General features: G+C 35.7%; 1 long non-coding RNA gene across 6 annotated transcripts in view; it reads left to right on the top strand.

The window, feature by feature from the left end:
• LOC105066678 (uncharacterized) overlaps positions 1-12,376 on the top strand; it is a 522,292-nt gene extending 509,916 nt beyond the window's left edge. For 3 of the 6 annotated variants that reach the window (XR_012508563.1, XR_012508551.1, XR_012508555.1), the window contains 2 exons: positions 4,370-4,498; positions 10,086-12,376. This is a non-coding gene — a long non-coding RNA (uncharacterized LOC105066678). Of the gene's footprint in view, positions 1-2,206; positions 2,367-4,369; positions 4,499-5,700 lie in introns of all 6 variants that reach the window. The other 3 variants (XR_012508557.1, XR_012508560.1, XR_012508561.1) reach the window with 2 other exon arrangements.
• Positions 12,377-17,999: the final 5,623 nt, after the last annotated feature.

Raw genomic sequence — 17,999 nt, 5'->3', positions numbered from 1 at the left:
ATCATTTTGGGATGTGGGACATTTTAACTTTTGACTCTATCATTTAAACTTTTTATTATGGAACTTTTCAAACATACAAGAGTTACTGAGTCATAGGTAAAGACAAATGTAATTTTGCAACTGATTGACAAATTCTCTTCCATGTGGGGTTGTACCATATTGCAGCCTCATAAACTTTACATAGAATGCCTGTTTCCCTGCAGGGTTATCAAAAGAGTATGTTATCAAAATTTGGGTGAGAAATGTATTAGTGGAGTTCTAATTTTCATTTTTATTATTATAAATAATGTTCAGCATCTTTAATGGGTAAGGACTTTTTGCATTTCTTTTTCTATTAATTGTCTATTTACACTGTAAATAGTTGTAATTTTGGTGTGCCTATGGAAAGAGTTGAACTCAGGGTCTTTCTACCCCAACATCTTGACCATTACCATTTCTGCATGGCTTTTTTTCTCCAACTGGATAATTGGGTTTCTTACATGACAGCTGGCCTCTTAAAACAGAAGCTGTCAGGCCTTCCTAAGATAGGGAAGTGATGTAATATCACTGCCACCACATTCTATTGGTTCTAGCCCATCGTGGATTCAGCTCGGATTCCACCAGGGAGAAGATAACACTTAAAGGTGTGAAACATCCTAGAACATGTTCTTCATTAAGAGCATCTTGGATTTCAGATTCTGCATGATTCAGAAGATTTTTTCTTTTTTGTAATAAAATATATCTTTCTTCTCTCTATTTTTTGAGTTATAATTAGGAATGTATTCCCCATTCTCAGGCTTTAGAGGAATTCAACCATGTTTTCTTTTAACACTTGTATGATACCATTTTTGACATTCAATTCTCTGATCAATTTTAAATATTTTTCCTGGCATATGGTGTGAGGAATAGATCCATTTTCCCCTTGCATGGCTTTTCAGTTATCATAATGCAGCTTTTACAAGTCTGTGTTCCCCACTGATTTGAGATGCAGGATGCGTCAGATACTAAACATTTACATGCAGTTGAGTATGGTTCTGGATGCTCTGTTCTATTGATCTGTCTATTTCTGTGCAAATGCAATACTGTTTTTAATATGAAGTCTTTTATTATATATATTTGAAACTGACAGGGCTAGCCACCTTTCACTACTCTTCTTTTTCAGGGGTTTCCTAGTACTATTCTTATTTATTTGTCCCAAATGAAATTTATAATCAGATTGTCTAGGTGCAAAAAAAAAGTCAGGTTTTTTTGTTTGTTTGTTTCTTGATTTTTACTGTTTTGTTGTCCTCTGTGTTTACTCCTTTAGGAAGAATTAGTATATTTATGATATTAGCTCATCTTATTCAAGAATAAATATGGTCTATTTCTCCATCTATTCAAGCTTTTTTTCTCCAATAAGTAAAATGCTGGATTTTAATGATATGGCTATTAATTTTTCAATTTATTCAATGCTTTTACTCAATTTTTAATGACATTATTGTTCAAATGTATCTTCTACATTTATGAAATTAATAATATGATTTTTCTCTTTAGACCGGTAAATATGATGGATTTATCAATGAATTTTTATATTATTGCAAGACCTTACATTCTTAGAATAAATACTACTTAGTTGTGCTATATTACTAAAAATTATGCTGTTGATTTCAGTGTACTTATGTTTTTTATAAATGTGGCATTGATAATCCATAAGTAAAATTGAGATGTAGTTTTTCACACATTTTTTCAGGCTTTGGAATTGATGTTATACTCACTTAATAAAATGTATTTGAAATTTTCTTTCCTTGTCAATGCTCTGGAACAGTGTAAGCAGTAAGGTGATTATCTGAACTGTAAAGGTCACAGAATTTCTCCTTGAAGCCTAGGATTGCTGGGTTTTTTTTTTTAATTGGACTATTTTACTATTTGCTCCATTGTTTTTTTATTACAATTAGCCTGTTGAGGTTTTCTGCCTCAAATTAGGACCATTTTGGTAAATTGTCTTCTGTAACTTTTCCATTTTATTTACATTTTTATATTTATTTGTATTATACTTTTATATTTATTCCTTTTGATAATCATTCCATATTTTAAAAAAATTGGGTATATTGGTGCCTTCTCTTTTTTTACCTTGCTTTTGTTGGCTAATGATTTGTCTGCCTTTATTTTTTTTAATTAATTCTACTGTTTTTTTCTGTCTTCAAACTCATTACAAACTCAATTATTGCTTGGGTGGGTCCTTTTTCAGAATGTTTTCCTGGTTATTATGGTCCAGGCTGCCATTTTAATTGCACATGTCAGAACAATGGGATTTGCAACAGGATTTCTGGAAGCTGTGAGTGCCTCCCAGGATATTACGGAAGAAACTGTGAACATGGGAAACCAAGAAGATGAATGTGCATGTTATGGTGCTGTTAAGTTTTAAGCTTTGAAAACTGTTTTTTTAAATCATAAAAGTAATACATTCCCATTATATCAAGTTAGATAAACTGCTAAGATTTTAATATATATTTTTGCAACATATTTCAAAGCTCTAATTTAAGTTTTAGATGTTGTCAACTGTCAAATCCTACTAAGCCTTTCGAGGGTTAGATCTCTTGCCAACCACACTGATGTTTCTTGTGTTAGAGAACGTAGAAGCAAAGTCTTATAGTTTTTGTTTGTTTTGTTTTCAAAATTAGACTAAGAGATACAAAAGAAGGAAAAATGTCTACTCAACGTCCATAAATTTTATCCTACATGCAGTGGAATATCAAGGAAGATTTTGAGTAGACAAGGGACATCACTCTGGTGAAATAAACATGTAACATGGGGATATTATTAATCATGAGGAAAAGGAGCTACTAGTAGTGTCCATGTAGGAAACTGCAGTGATAGTCTGAGATTTCAAAAATCTATCCTGGGATCAAAATGGAAATGAATGAACAGAAGAATATTTTGGAAAAACAATTGACTGTATTTGACAATTGATTTGGACACGTAGCTGAGGATGATGTAGGAATCAAAATTAACTCCAAGGTTCTAAGCCAAGCAACCTGGGAGAATTATTTAGACAAATGAAAAAGTCAAGCAAGCCAACCTTTATGAGCTCAGTTTTATATACAATTAAAATAAGGGAGATAAAGGAGATATGACTTTTTAATGTATTGTCAACAACTATTGTACAAGAACAAACAGAAGAAACCCTGCACTGGATCTTCCTTTATTATTCATTTTGTAAGAGTAAATAAGATTAGAAAGTGGAAGAGTGTATATTATATAAAATCATTCATTCCTTATCTGGTTTTGGTTTGGCTTCCTTCTTCCACTCTCTGTGAGTTTTTCCGAATGTTGGATCTGTCCTGAGTAGCTCCATTCATGCTGAAGAACTGTCACCCACGTGAAGCCTAGGCAAATCCAACTCTAGGTGCTGGGGAAGGGGGATTGGGGGACAGAGAGAGAAAAAGAGAGCAAGAGAGAGAGGATAATTGAAGGGTGAGGAAACTGTGTGCCCCTTCTAGTCCCGTTGGTGGGTGGTGAGCACAACCCCAGAGAAAACTCAAGGTAGGAAATGGGAATCCTTGGTCTGCAGTCAAATGTAGCTCTCATGTACCTCCCTCAGGCAAGCATCCCCTGGGCAGAGGACAATTTGAGCATTTGAAGAAATGCATTTGCTTGGACCATATGGTCTCTAAATCTAAACCAATCACTTCTGATGTTCAGCCACAAAAGTATTGATCTTCTCCAACTGTGTAGGAAAGACAGGTTACGCTGGACTTACTAAGAACTAGTTCTCTGTTGTACTCTATGGGCTATTTAGGAAATTTTTCAAAGATTAAATTTCACTGACTTTAAAATGTAACTGCTTCATAAGATGTGAACCTACTGTGTATGCATCATATTTTCTCTGTTTTCTTTTCCCTTTCTCCTTCTTTCTCCCCCTACCTGCCCCCATCACACCCGCTTCTGTCATCCACTTGTAGGATTTCAAATATCAACAGCTGTATGAATCACCTCCCCCAGACACTATCTTATTTATTTAAAGAGTTTTAAATTCTCGCTAAATTTCGCCTGCATATGAAGTTTGAAAACATGGTTCTTTTAGGTGTTTAGGTTATTAGACAGTTTTGGTGAAGTGTTTGTCAGACTATAGCACATCATAGCAAATAAATTTGATCTACTTGAAGATATTTTAAATTTTCTTCTGGACCTTTCTAGACTCATTGTGGGCAATGGCACTTAAATAGTCACTTATCTGTATGACTGAAATACTAGCAACATGCCTCTCCATGAAATTTTTCCCTTGCCTTCCAATTCTCTGCTCCCATCTCCTTCTTGGTCCTGGGAAACAAATGACCTAGAACATATCCTTTAATTTTCCCCTTATTTATTCTTAGAGCTGAAATAGCATTTTGACATTTCCACTTTCTAGCATGCCTTCCTGGATTTTATGGTTTGAACTGTGCCCACATCTGAGACTGCAGAAATGGAGCCAATTGTGATGCAGCAAGTGGACAGTGCATTTGCCTAGCTGGTTTCCATGGCAGCCAGTGTGAAAAAGGTATAGCCAGAGTGTTTTTAAGCATGTGAATGTGAGAACCCTGTGTGACTGTGAGATCCTTCCATCTGAGGGCAAACATGTACACCCAAATCTGAAACATGGAATAATCACCTAAGCCTCTGACTCGGACACTGACAGGAATTCACTCTATGGTTGATATAACGAGTTCTGATTTTATCGCTAGTTGGTGAAACTTTTTATTCTCCCCTAAATGAAACTATTTAATGTCTCAAAACACCACTAAAGCAGTTAGTCTTCAATGGACAAAGATTCTGCTCTGAATGAGAAATCTTTCATTAAATGCTTTTAAAAGAATGGCATGCACTGAGTTCAGTGGTACTGAAACAGACCCAAGAGCTTTACAAAACAAATCTAAATATGTGAATTAGGCATTCATCATACGGCAGCCATGAATGTGGATGGAGGTATAGAGGTGAGAATTTGGGCCACTCAGTTTGAAATAAAATATGATGAATCCCTGACCCTTTCAAAGCAATGCCAAATTGCTTAGCTCTCAGTGAAAAACTCCAAGTCTCATTTCAGTCTATACTGTTCGCTCCTGTGCATATGGTTACACCAACCATAAGAGTGATAATGATGATACAATGATGGTGGTCATTTGACTTTGTGTGAACCAAAGTTCTTACCTTTAAAAAGGAACTATATGTTAGTCCCATACAATGTCTTCATATGTCACTAGAACTTTACATAAAGCGTCTCTTGTCCAGCCTTTAATCCACTCATTTATTGTTTAGTAGCTCTATATGACATGCCCCTATTATGTGCCTGTTACTGTGTTAAATTCTGGGAACTTAGTGAAGCTTACTTCTTCTGGAGAAATAGACAGTAAATAAATAAATAACATTTTAAGGAAAAATGTTGAAAGTAATACACTTCGCTAGTAGACTCAATCTCATTCCTTAAATTCCTATCTTCAAAAAGCTTACATATGGTTAAAAGGGACAAACCAGTCTTGAAGGAAATCAATTTTAAGGGCTGCATGTAAAACCATGTATCAAATGAAGTTTCTTTCTGAGAATTCCAAAACTTTCCTCTCTTCTTCTGACTAATCCATCTCACATTATCATCTCACTTTGCTCTTTGGGGCTCAGTCTTGTGGCAATTTTATCTCTCGTCTCAATTTAGATGCATCAGTGAAAACTCAAGGGGTTAAATTTTCAGCATTCCTCTTTCCTGGGTAGAGTGCTCACCTGGACTGTTTGGAGACAATTGCCACCAACTTTGTGACAGTGACAGAGAAAGCTCCTGCCACCCAGTAACTGGAAAATGCCTCTGCTCACCTGGGAGGACTGGAGCCAGATGTGATGTTGGTATGAACCAAAGCACCTCAGGATGTCCCCCTGACTCATGGGATATTTGGAGATATACAGACATTTCCATACTGAAAATGTTACTCGATGAACATCGCCCTACCACTGCTGGTCACCTTGCCTTAGTCTGATTAATCAGGGTAGGTAGTTGTTCCATTGTTGGCACCCCAAACCAGCACCACAGCTGGCAGAAGACAGACCCCAAAATGATGCAGTTAAAAACTGCGATTCGGAGAAATAACTAGAATGAAGGCAATTAAGGTTCGGTCCAGGTGGTGCTCTTAAGAACCCAGTTCTCAACTATTCTTTGGGAATTGAAATTCATACTTTTTCTTTCCACTCACAGAATACCCTCAAATGTAAAGTTCAAATTCTTCAAGGAAGAAGCTTTTAAAAAAAAAAGGAGAAAGTAGATTGAATGAATCATTGACTTATCCCTTGCTATTAAACTTAATGCATGCTTACTAGGTGAAAAGGTTTTATATTAAATTCGAAATAGCCCTGAAGGACTGACCCTGCCACAGATATGACCAAAATAGAGATTTTAACCTCAAAATTTACTTTTCTCATCCGCCAAAAAGAAGGGTTGAGGCTATGTATTTCTAAGATCATTTGCAGTACAAATCTATGATTACGCAACCTGGGATTTCAATAACGCTGAGAAAGTCGTGGTAACCGTCCAGGCTACAGGAGAGGGCTGTTTGTGCAGCACCATCTCCCACACCCCACCTTGCTTCTGAGAAAGAGCAATGATGGCTACTTTCTTTGAATGCCAGGCATCACCCCAAACACTTCACTTGTGTTGATTTCATCCTTAGCACAGCCCTGTGGGGGTGTTGCTGTTCCTATTCCTGTTTGACAGATAAAGGGACTGAGGCACAGAGAGGAAGAAAGTGGCAGAGCCAAGATGAGATCCAAAGTAGTCTGGTTTCGTATCTTGGGTGATGCTATTGGTTGACCATACCGTTTGTGTGATGTAAGTATCTGTATGTGGTCCAGAATAAGGAGCCTCCAATGGCCCATTAGAGTCTTGTATCCCTTCCTATCCCTACGTCTTCCCTTTTTTTGTAGACTTACAGAATAAGGCCAAGGGGTTTTCGATATTGACTCTGAATCCTTTAGGATCTTCCAGTTCAGGAGCTTATAGATACCGACATTTCTTTTCTGCAAAGACTCTTCATTTAAGTCTCTAATCCTTGTGTCTCACTGCACTGCAAGCTGCTTGAGTCTGTCTTTTATCAAAAATGCTTAGAATAAAGTCTAGCACATGATAGCCTTCAGCAAATTTTTGTGGAGGTGATTCTTGCTTCCCTACTCAGCATTCTTCATAGAGTCATGATAGACAGAATACCTGAACTTTGTCAAATAAACTAAATCTTTCAGAATAAACATCCACATGACATTTTGATGAAGCCGCATGACACATGGCACCAGTAAAGTGCTCACTAAAGGCAGAGTGCTTATAGTATGTGTGGCTTCATTAAATCTTAGAGAAAACCACTCATGTTTATTGAATGCATGTTACATGGCAGGCATTTTTATTTATACTATAGTATAGCACCTTTACTGTTATCACCATTCCCATTTTATAGATGAGGAAGCTGGGAGCTGAAGCCTCAAAACAGGTTAAGTAACTTGCTCAAGATTACACAGCTAGTTAAGTGGGAGATTGGGGATCTGAAACAAGCAGTCTGGATCCAGAGCTAGACTTTGAACAGCCCCACTCTACTGCCTCTCAAGGGAAAGAAAGGATTAGGAATCCCTTTTGGTTGTCTGCCTGCATTGTCCATTAACCACGGGTGCTGTTTAATTTAAATTTAGGTCCATTTCGAATTCCTCTCCTTAGTCACACATGACATTTCAAGTGCTCAGTGGCCACACATGGCTAGTGGCTACAGTATTGAATAGGTCAGGGGAGAAGATTTTCGTCATTGCAGAAAGTTCTATTGGACAGCATTTAGCAGTGGCTTAAAACAAAGCAGTAAACCAGAAGAGCTTATGGACAGGCTGGAAATGAAAGCCTCACTCGATGGAATTTCTGTGGACTAAATTTCCTATCACACTGTCTTCTTCATCCACAAGTAAATTGTCATGTGGTCTTGGATCCTATGTATTAACGTGTCCATTCTCAGTGGGCACCTCAAGGCCTCTCTTGTTGTGAGCTCTTTGGGGTACCCACGGCTACACAGACGTGCTGCAGGATCTTTTATTTGCATTTTTATTTTCAATTAGGCCTAGTTCATCTGTGATATTAACTGTGAACAGCTGTGTCTATGCAGGCACTATAAAGATAAAAGACCTCATTTTAATTTGAACTCTGGTAAAGACCCTATTAAACAGCTATAATATTAATTCATAAAAGAATGTAGCAGCTTTTTATTGGATTACTTCCCCACCCCGTTGGTAAATTAACATTTGCAGACATTCAAACAGATGTCTTAAATACACATCGTTATTAACATGAAAATGTGGTATTTTTAAAAATTAAAATCAGATTCTGAACTCCTCAGGAGAGATCCTGACTCATAACTGTTTCAAGCAAGAAAACTAGGTCTCACCACCAAACTAAGTAATCATCCCACACACTGGGCAGAGGGAGATGTGTTAGGTTAAATTTGAAATGACACAGGCTTTTTTTTTTCCCCATGAAGTTTGATGGTTTAAAGAACAGATTCATTTCAGAGCAGTTTTTGCATCACCTTCACAGCTTCTTTTACCTACATGGTGTTCCTTGATTTAGAAGGGATTAAATTACTGTTTGCTCACATTGCACCTATGTAAAAAGGATAAATTGCAGAATTGGTATGTTTCCCTTGATCTCGTATTTAAAATCTAACAAGTTAATTAAAATGAGAGCTAGTCCACACCCTATCCTACCTTCCTTATCCAAGAAGGAAAAATAAAATCGAATAAATATCCAACTGCTCATGGAATATTTAGGGTGGATCTCTAACCTAGCAAAGAGAATTTTGAGGCAATAAAGAAATGCTTAGCAAACTTTTGCTCACAGATTCGGACTTTGCTCTACCACCTGTATCTTTATATTTGTATTGGTGTCTCTGAAGTTTTCACTTTCCAGCCTTCCACTTTCTGATCTGGGCTTTCTTCTGCATATGCTTGACATCTTTTGTCTTTCCAGATTGTAGGGCAGAATGAGGACTGAGCACTAGGTGAGAATTTAGAAATCCAGCTCTGTCATTTATCAGGGATTTGAGAAGGTCCCTTAAGACACATCAAACCTTAGTCTATCTCTTTCTAGAATGAGAGCTTACCTCACTGCCTCTCCTACCTCACAGGAATTCGTTAGAACCAATTAAGATAATGTATTAGGAGCCCATTTTGAAAAATGGTATAGAGCTAGGTGACTGTTGTTCTTGCAAAGTTAAGTTTCTCTGGTCCTTAAACGTTGGTAAATTGAGTTATTTCCCAGTCTTGCCTGACTGCCTGGGAAATATGAAACCATTTTCTGTTTCCATGGGTTGGGCTTGGCTTTCTTCCTGACCTCACAATCCTTCAGAAACAGAACCTGCTAATTCTCTGCTAATTCTCTGCTGGATATCAGACTGAGACCAGAGACGCAGGCTGGGATGTGATGTCTGGGGGGCCCCTTTCAGTCCACGTTTTGTTATTTTGATAAAGCTGACACTTTCTAATCCCCTTTCTTCATTTCTCTCCCGATTGCAACCACAATGCAATTCAACTTAAAGATAGTTACCTCCCTTTAGTACATATAGCAGGATTTCACACAGAGGGATCCATGGTCCTTTTGACACAGTTTAAGAGATGAAAGAGTTGAATTTAAAGTCATGTCATTTTCAATAACATAAGCACAAATAATTGTGTTTTTAACTTAAGGACAAATTTCCTATAATTGTGTACTCTGGGTAAGTATCGCCTTTTCTGGACCTTAAGACACCTAATCCATTTGCTCCGTGTCCCTCACAATGGACTGCTATCAGCTCTATTGAATAATCTAATTCTGAAAAGACACTGGAAAAATATAAGTTGCTGTCCTGTTTTCTTTTTTCAACTTTGTCACTAACTTCCTTGGCACTCCCCAGCCTCCTCCTGTTTTCCATTAAAGTCCTTACTTTTCTTATATAACATTCTTGCATGGGGAAAAGATACGACATGGTTAACCAGAATTCTTTACAAGCCTATCATTATCTTACTGAATTCCAAGAAATAGTAGTAAAAAGACTGTGTGATAGAAAAGCATATTTCAATTGGTTTTATTTTGACTTTTCACCTCACAGAATGCAGGTCAGGCCAGTATGGACCTAACTGCTCTTTGAAGTGCCAGTGTCTCCACACAGCTGGCTGTAACCCCCTCAACGGGATCTGCACTTTCCCTGCGAGGAGAATGGGACCAACCTGTGCAGAGGATGGTTTGGACAACCCTCAATAACCAAATACTAACAGCTTTTCAGTGGATGAATAGAATGTTGCTGAGGTTCACCCACGGTTCATCATCTTAACTTTGGCAGAGAAACGTACTTACCCAACCATCTTCGGCCCAACCTCGCCTGTTGTGAGGTGAAAAACAGGACGTCTCAACTTTATGGCCTCCAAGCATACGTTCCATTCTCTAGCCTACCCTTCCCGACTTCCTTTTGCTGAAGAACATGCCCGAGAAAAAGAGAATGTTTTTTCAAGATCCCAATTGTAGTAACATTTTGGACTAATAAATGAAACTCCTTTTTTATATGCACAGGCGGTATTTAAATTTGGAAGTAAGAACTGCTTTTCAGTTCAGGTTGGACTACACTGAAATATTCACACCTATTCACTGAAGACCTCAGTGGCCATTAAGTAGCTGGATCCTCTTTAGAAATGTCTAGAATTTCATCTATTTATTCTCAGTATCCTGCTTCACAGCTCAGTCAGCTTCAGATTGTTAAGGTATTGTATTTCAAACACAGCTTTTGGTGTGGGAGACCATTAAGACGTTAGCCACATAAAGATCAGGGTGAAAGCATGACGTCCACACTTACAATGAATCATCAAAATGTTTAGTGGTGTTCTCCCCTTCACTGGTCAGTGGACAGGAAGGAAAAGTGAGTAGAAGTGATCAAGACAAGTGCTTAGCCTGCTCTGGGGGACACAGATTCCCCGTAGAATATGGCCTGATTGGAATCAGGTTTTTAATCCACATTGTAGTCTTGACTCACATGGCTCATCCTTTGGGTCAGTTCTACAGCCATTTGTAAGCATGAGTCCTTTGATAAGCCCCAGAAAGATACAGCAATAAATATCATCGTGTTTTTGCTCTCAACTAGTTGATCAGTATTTAGCATTTCATATGACAGGTTAATTCACATGAAAGAAGAATAATTTTCTTGATTGGAAATGTTGTTACTCATGTTACCCATCCTTTGGGGGATAAAAATAGAGAATACTGAAATTATCTGACTAGATATTTGACTTAATGCATAATGTCTAGTGTAACTTTTAAAGCAAAACTTAAGATTTTTTTCAGATTCTTTTCCATTACAGCTCATTACAAGAAACTGAATAATATATATATGTATAACTGAATCACTTTGCTGTGTGCCTGAAACTAACATTGTAAACTGACTACACTTCAATAAAAAATAAGACTTAAAAAAAACTTATTTAAGATAGAATTGATGGAAGGTTTATGAAAAATACTTGGTGTTATCGATTCAGTATAGTTCTGATCTCTACTTAACATTTATCTTCCTATATCTCAGCACGTATAACAGAGATACAGCATGACTACAATAGGCTGCCATGTCAAATATAACATTATTAAGTAATATAAAGGAATTGATTAGCTAGCTCTCTAAGAAATTACTTATAAATTTGCTTTGGTCTTAAAAGAGCTGCAATCAATTTATCCTTTTTTATCCTCCATCTACAGTATTTGGAATTAAAATTTTCTGTTTATATTTAAATTCACTTTAACTATTTGTATCTGATTGACTGAGAGCTATGCTTTATTGTGATTATTTGCTCATCTTCTTTACCTTTTATTTTTCAAGCTTCTCTCAACTATCCTCATCTGACCTGCAAAGAGAATAGGATATATAAAAGCAGCATTCTTTTCTGGGCTGCCATCCACCACTGGACTCCATTTCAAGACTAAAACACACACACACACACACAGTGACTGCAAATAGGAAAAAAATAAGTAATCAGGTTTCTCTTCCTTATTAGAGATGTTGTCACCTATTAAGACAGACAAGAATTTGGCAGGAAAAAGAAAAGTAAGAGATTTCTTTAGGTTGAATTTTTTTTTTCTTGTGTATTGCTTAACTCTTTATAAGTGAGAAGCCATATGTAAAATGTTAAGCACAGTTCTTGGCAAATGGCAGATGGCCCATATATTATCTCCTCTCATCCTCTTTTCCACCTCAAGCTCTAAAACAAATTATGAGAGTGGGAAAGCAGAGTCATAGCGTGCACCTGTATTTGCACTAATGCCTGACGGGTTAGACAAACTGAGTTTTGCTTTCATTGTTATACCAGCCAACAGGAATTAATGCAAGTTACTGCAGCACCCTCCCACCTTTTTTTTTTTTTTTTACAAAATTTTTATAGGTTTATTTTTCATATCAAAAAGAAAATAGAAAAATATTTAAAGCCCAGGACGTTTCCATTTTTCTTTTAGTCACCTTAAAAAATCTTAAGTGGGACCCTGCAAAAGTTAATAGTCATGTGGTAAGTCATCCCTTCTAAAAATATTTCAGTTCTTCTCTTTGAGGACACTAGCAGATGTCTAAAAATCATTGTAGGCAATGACATTTCATTCATGGACCAGCATATAATAAATGTTAATCTTAAATAATTTAACAGATGGAAAATTATAAAATAGAATTTCCTTGCAAAGTCATATAACAGAATTTAAAAATTCACTTTTAATAACTGGCATGTTAAAATGCTTTAAATTAAGAAAATAGCATACAATGACCCATATTTCTTCATTAATTTTTTTCAGTATCTTATAATGACTCACATTTCTGAACAAAGAAACATAGCATACTTTTTTACTTCTACAAGGATTTACCTGAGCTTTCTGCATGTCAACAGCTATTCAGGTACAGTGAAATGTAATTTGGCTACCAAGATATAATTTGTACAAAATTTTTAAAAATTCAATTACTGTTTAAAGTGAAGCATGATTTAATAGGCATATTCTCTTTAAACTAAAGTCCGATGACAAATTAGAATCATTGTCATTGGGTAGAAATACTTCATATAACTCCTTCTACTTTTCCTCCCTATATAAGCTGCCCTTTGAATGTAGAAATGCTGACCCCAACAGAAATTCGTCTACCCATAATACCCCTTTACAAAGGTGCCTACGCTGTAATGTTTCAGTCTCTTTTATTTGAAATACAAGATCAGAGTGGGGATTACTGTGCTTTTCTGCAATAATATAGCTCATGTTTAAAGAAAAGTGAGCAGATGGATGGAAGTGAACTGGCTAATTTGGAGTTTCAGTCTAAAATGCCTGGGATATACCATTTCAATTTGACACCTAACTTTCCCCCTACTCTTTCTAACTTCTACATTCATTTATTGAGTTTTCCAGATGAGACAGCTATTTGACACAGGTTAAATTATTTTTAGAGAACTTGGAAATCATTCCAAGAGTTAGTGGCAAGAATGGCATTTCCTTTGTTAGAAACAGCAAAGAGGGTTTGGCTTCTCCTGGGCCTCCTTCACCTTGGCTTCTCCAGGACCTGGTAATACAGATGTAGCAAGAATTTAAAAAAGCATTTTGATGAAGTGAACAAATAATAGCAACTGTCTACACTCTAGGAGTTATGTATGCAATTCAGTTGAAATAACTTTTCATGGTTCTATAACAACAACAAAAAAAATCAAAGTAGCTGAGCTTTTAAAATAGATTTCAAAGTGATTCCAAAGTTTGGACCCTTTGCTAATCATGTGGAAACTATGTTCTACTTTTTCTGCTTATATTTTAGCTTTTCTAAATCAAAAAAACACAAAAACCAATAATTAAAGTCTAGGAGATATATTTAAAAGTAGTACACTTCTCTTTTTTATATATTCTTCCAAATACTGACATACATTTTCATCTCTAAATCTTTTGTCAGGATTACATGAAACACCATTTAAATATTCCTCATTTTAATGTTTACGTGCAAATAGCTCAAATTCTGAAGAATATTCATTCAAATGACTAATATTAATACTTTTATTAATATTCTTCCAGTGAATATCTTAAAGCTACATAGAAAATTTTATAGTAATGCCTCCACTTAAAAAATACAAGATTATCTATCAAATATAATTTTATTATTCAGACTTCATGAGAAAAGGTCAACAATAGTCCATCAGACCAAAAGATTCATGTGAAGAATTGGATATGAAGCGCTTAAGTGTTGACAATATTGGTCTCTTGAAATGTAGAGCATTGGTTTGTGAATAAAATTCCATATGTAAGGTTAGGATAAATTTGGTAGTGAGTGTTTAACATGCATTTGATGGATAATGGAGCCTGTGACTGATGAGATGTATAAATGGTCCATTGGTAATATTTCAAATCATTTATTAATTGAAAAATGGCCTTCGTTAGTGTCACATTTTAACCATTACTTAAGAAGCAGTTTTCTGTATTTTAGCTCTCTCCTGAATTTACTAATTCACTCAGAAGTATTTATTGTCTACAACACTAGGTACAATTAGGGGCATGAAAAAAATAGTGGTCAGCAAGATGGATGTGTTCCCTGCCCACAGAAACTTACAATCTAGTATATGATATTAGCCAAGGAGAACAATGTTTTTAAAACATTCTTAGCTTTGCAGTGAGTTTTATAGTTCATCAATCCTTTTATAGTTCATTAATCCTTTCCTAAGTCTATTTCTCACAAATTTGTTAATTCTCCTATATTAATACACACTTTGATAAAACAAATGTATTTTACCTAACCTTAAAAAAATCCACACACCAGGTTTTACTCTTAATGCCACTACAGGAAATGAAATATTTTTTTAAAAACTCATGAAACACCATTTTACATTTATAGAAAACTATATTATTTTTTGCAATGTGAAAGGGAAGTCCACTTTCAAATCTGTTATTGTAGCTCTAATAGCATGGAGATTTGGGTAGTGGAAGTAGAAGAAAAAAGAAAATATTTCTTTTATTCTTTTCAGTAACCACTGCTGCTTTCTCTGTTGGTCAAGATAAGCGTTTCCCAGTGAAAGGGGAGAGTATTTAGACATTTTGAAGAATCTGGTTTTATAACAAGGCAAGTAATTCTCTCAAGCAATAAAAAATATGTTGCTATTTTAATGTTGTCTGAAAGCAACATTAGATTACTTTTTTAAATTGTGGCAAAACACAACATAAAATTTACCAACTTAACCCTTTTTAAGTGTACAGTTCAGTGGTATTGAAAACATTGCATTGTTGGGCTATAGTCATCAAAGATTATTTCTTTTAACATGGAAGACCTTCTTGATGCCAATTGAGTAACATGCAGAGGCTTCAGGACAGTTTGGTCCACCTGAATAGCTGAACTCATGTCCTGCCTAAACTTGTGAAATTTTTCATATTCTGTGAATACTTTGATTATTTGAAAACATACAGTCTATCAGTTTCTTCCTATTTGCTAGGCATTTCTGAAACAAAGACATACTTCACCTTTAAACTGTTAGAATTTCCTTTAAAGATTGTGCAGCTAGAAAAGCAGTCACTGTTCAGTTAGCAAATCACACTTGTAGCTCATCCACTTCACTGCATTTCTAAAGTTACTGAAAAAACAGTAAACAATCAGCAAGCTCATTGTGTGCTATGAAATATCAAGCAAGCTTGTAATTCTGCTTTGAACGACCCTCATGGATTTTCCGTATTTGTACCCTTTTCCTAAATATCTGCTTCCTGGACTCGACTGTGGCCTTGAGGCAGACACAGTATCAAGGCTATGGTATGGCAGCTCCCAGGCCGTGAGGCCTCAAGCAATGAGTATTCCATGGAATTACAAATTAATGATATTTAATAAGGAGAAAGTGGGCAGAAGAGGAGAATTGCTTGGGTCTTATAGTCAATAACAACACCTAGAATACTCTGGGTTAAACATGTAAATAGTGTCCTTCACTGTAATACTTGTTTGGAGCTTTAATATAGATTTGTGAATTTCAAATAGGAAGGCACAGTATGCAAAGAATTCCAAATTGCTTAACTAGGTATTTCCTTTTTTGAGGGGTGTTTTGAAAAACTAGTGTCTCAAGAAATATCTTTTGTTAAAAATGGGGGAAAATGTATACTTGAGTGAGTCCTCAAAAAATGCTTGGTCTGGATACCCTGATCACGCATTTTTATGGTGTTTCTACTAATTGCCTGAGAGAATTCTAAGCGAGGCTTGTATTACTTTATAGTTTCCCACAGATCAGCTATGAGCTGGTAAGTATTTCTCAAAAAGGAGCTTTGAAATGCAAAGTAAAATGTTGATGAAACTTTTTAAAGAGATCTGCCTTTCTTTTTTTGTCTAAATAATATGAGAAATTAAGGGAATACTTTTTAAAAACATTAAAGACAGTTAGGAAGGTGTGAAATAAGTTGTATTCTTTTAAAATGAAACATTGTAAAAGTTATACAGAAATATGTGTTAGAAAATACAAGACTATAGTTTTGCTAACATCTGGGCATTTTATAGGAGTTTTACATACCATATTTTGAACAACCCAGGGGGGTTATTTAAATGCATTAAAAATTCCAAAGCAAGAATGTTTACTAGCACATTGGAATGAGTATCACTTCTTTTTGAGAATTGCTAAATGGTTATGTAAGTTGTTGTCATGTCATAATTGAAGTGTATGGATTCTAGTAATACTAGAGTTGTTAAGATCTTTTGTTCACTAATGATCATCATATCATTTACTAAATGTTTAACATAAATTATCCCCAGCTACACACAGACACACACACACAGACCTATTTATGTGGACGGTGGTGAAAAGGTTGTGGAGGGTTTCCTTTTGGATTATATATTTAGACATGTTCTGTTAAAATCCATTAAAATTTCCAAATTATTCCAAATAAATGTGTCGACCGTAGTATTCAGAAAAAAAAAAATCTTTCTCACTTGTAAACACCTCCATTTCTACATGACTTGTATATGTACGTATACTTACTTAAACTTAAAAACTAATCAGATGCAATCCCATATGAAACACAGCTCATATCGGATCAGGCTAAAATATATCCTCCGTTCATAAAATTTGAGATGCTCTAACGTAGCTGTATTATGTGTCAGGTCATCAAACAAAACAAGGGGATCAACCCTTCTGGAATAGAGAATCCTCTGTACTTGGAATCATAGAAACACAGAACTGGAAAAGACCTTAAAGCTCCTCTAGTCATTTTTCACAGGAAACTGAGGAAGGAAACTGAGACTCACAGAACCAAAACATTTTATCTCTTATCTCTGGTCTCATGTCTTTCATCTCTTGCCTTTGGATTCTGTCTTTTCCAAGACGTATGAAAAATTCTTCTGGCTTAGGAGGGTCAGTGAACTTTGCTTTACAGAAATCCCTTTGAATTTTAGCTTTAGTGTCAGAGACCTTCCAAACTTGCAATGTCACCATTTATTAAATGTCTATGCTGTATCTGGGAGCTGTAGTTTTATACAGATGTAAGGGGCTGAAGCCAGTGAGAGGTTCACGGTCCTCTAATGATTTCATTGCCTCCTCCAAAAAGTAATCTGAATTTTAAACATTTTTATAACTTCTTTAGCGTATTTTATTCAACACTTATATTTTATATGTTTAAAAGACAGTTTTGCCTTCATACTTTGGCAATATCTTATTTGCCTCAGCTATCAATTTCTGCAATAAATGATAAGCATAGTTCCTAGATTCAAGCCACACACACCTGAATTCTTTAAGTTTATTATATAAGAGCCAAAGAGACCTCTGAGAAGCTTTATTAGTAATACCTCCTCTTGTAGCCATTAGGAAAAGCTGCATTAACTTTTTTTCTTTCCATTAGTGTAAGACCGCTTGAAGTGGAAACCTCAGTGATAACAATGAATCTATTCCAAATAAATTTAACTAACCAAGTGTGCTGCCTTATATATACTTACTCATCAAAGATATATTCAAGGAAATGTAGAATAATTAAACAAAAATGGATGATCCAAATATGTGCATACTTCAAAAGCAATGGTTATCAA

Source organism: Camelus bactrianus, chromosome 1, assembly GCF_048773025.1.
Source record: "Camelus bactrianus isolate YW-2024 breed Bactrian camel chromosome 1, ASM4877302v1, whole genome shotgun sequence".
Lineage (NCBI taxonomy): Eukaryota > Metazoa > Chordata > Mammalia > Artiodactyla > Camelidae > Camelus > Camelus bactrianus.
This window is presented reverse-complemented; position numbering and strand designations above follow the sequence as displayed.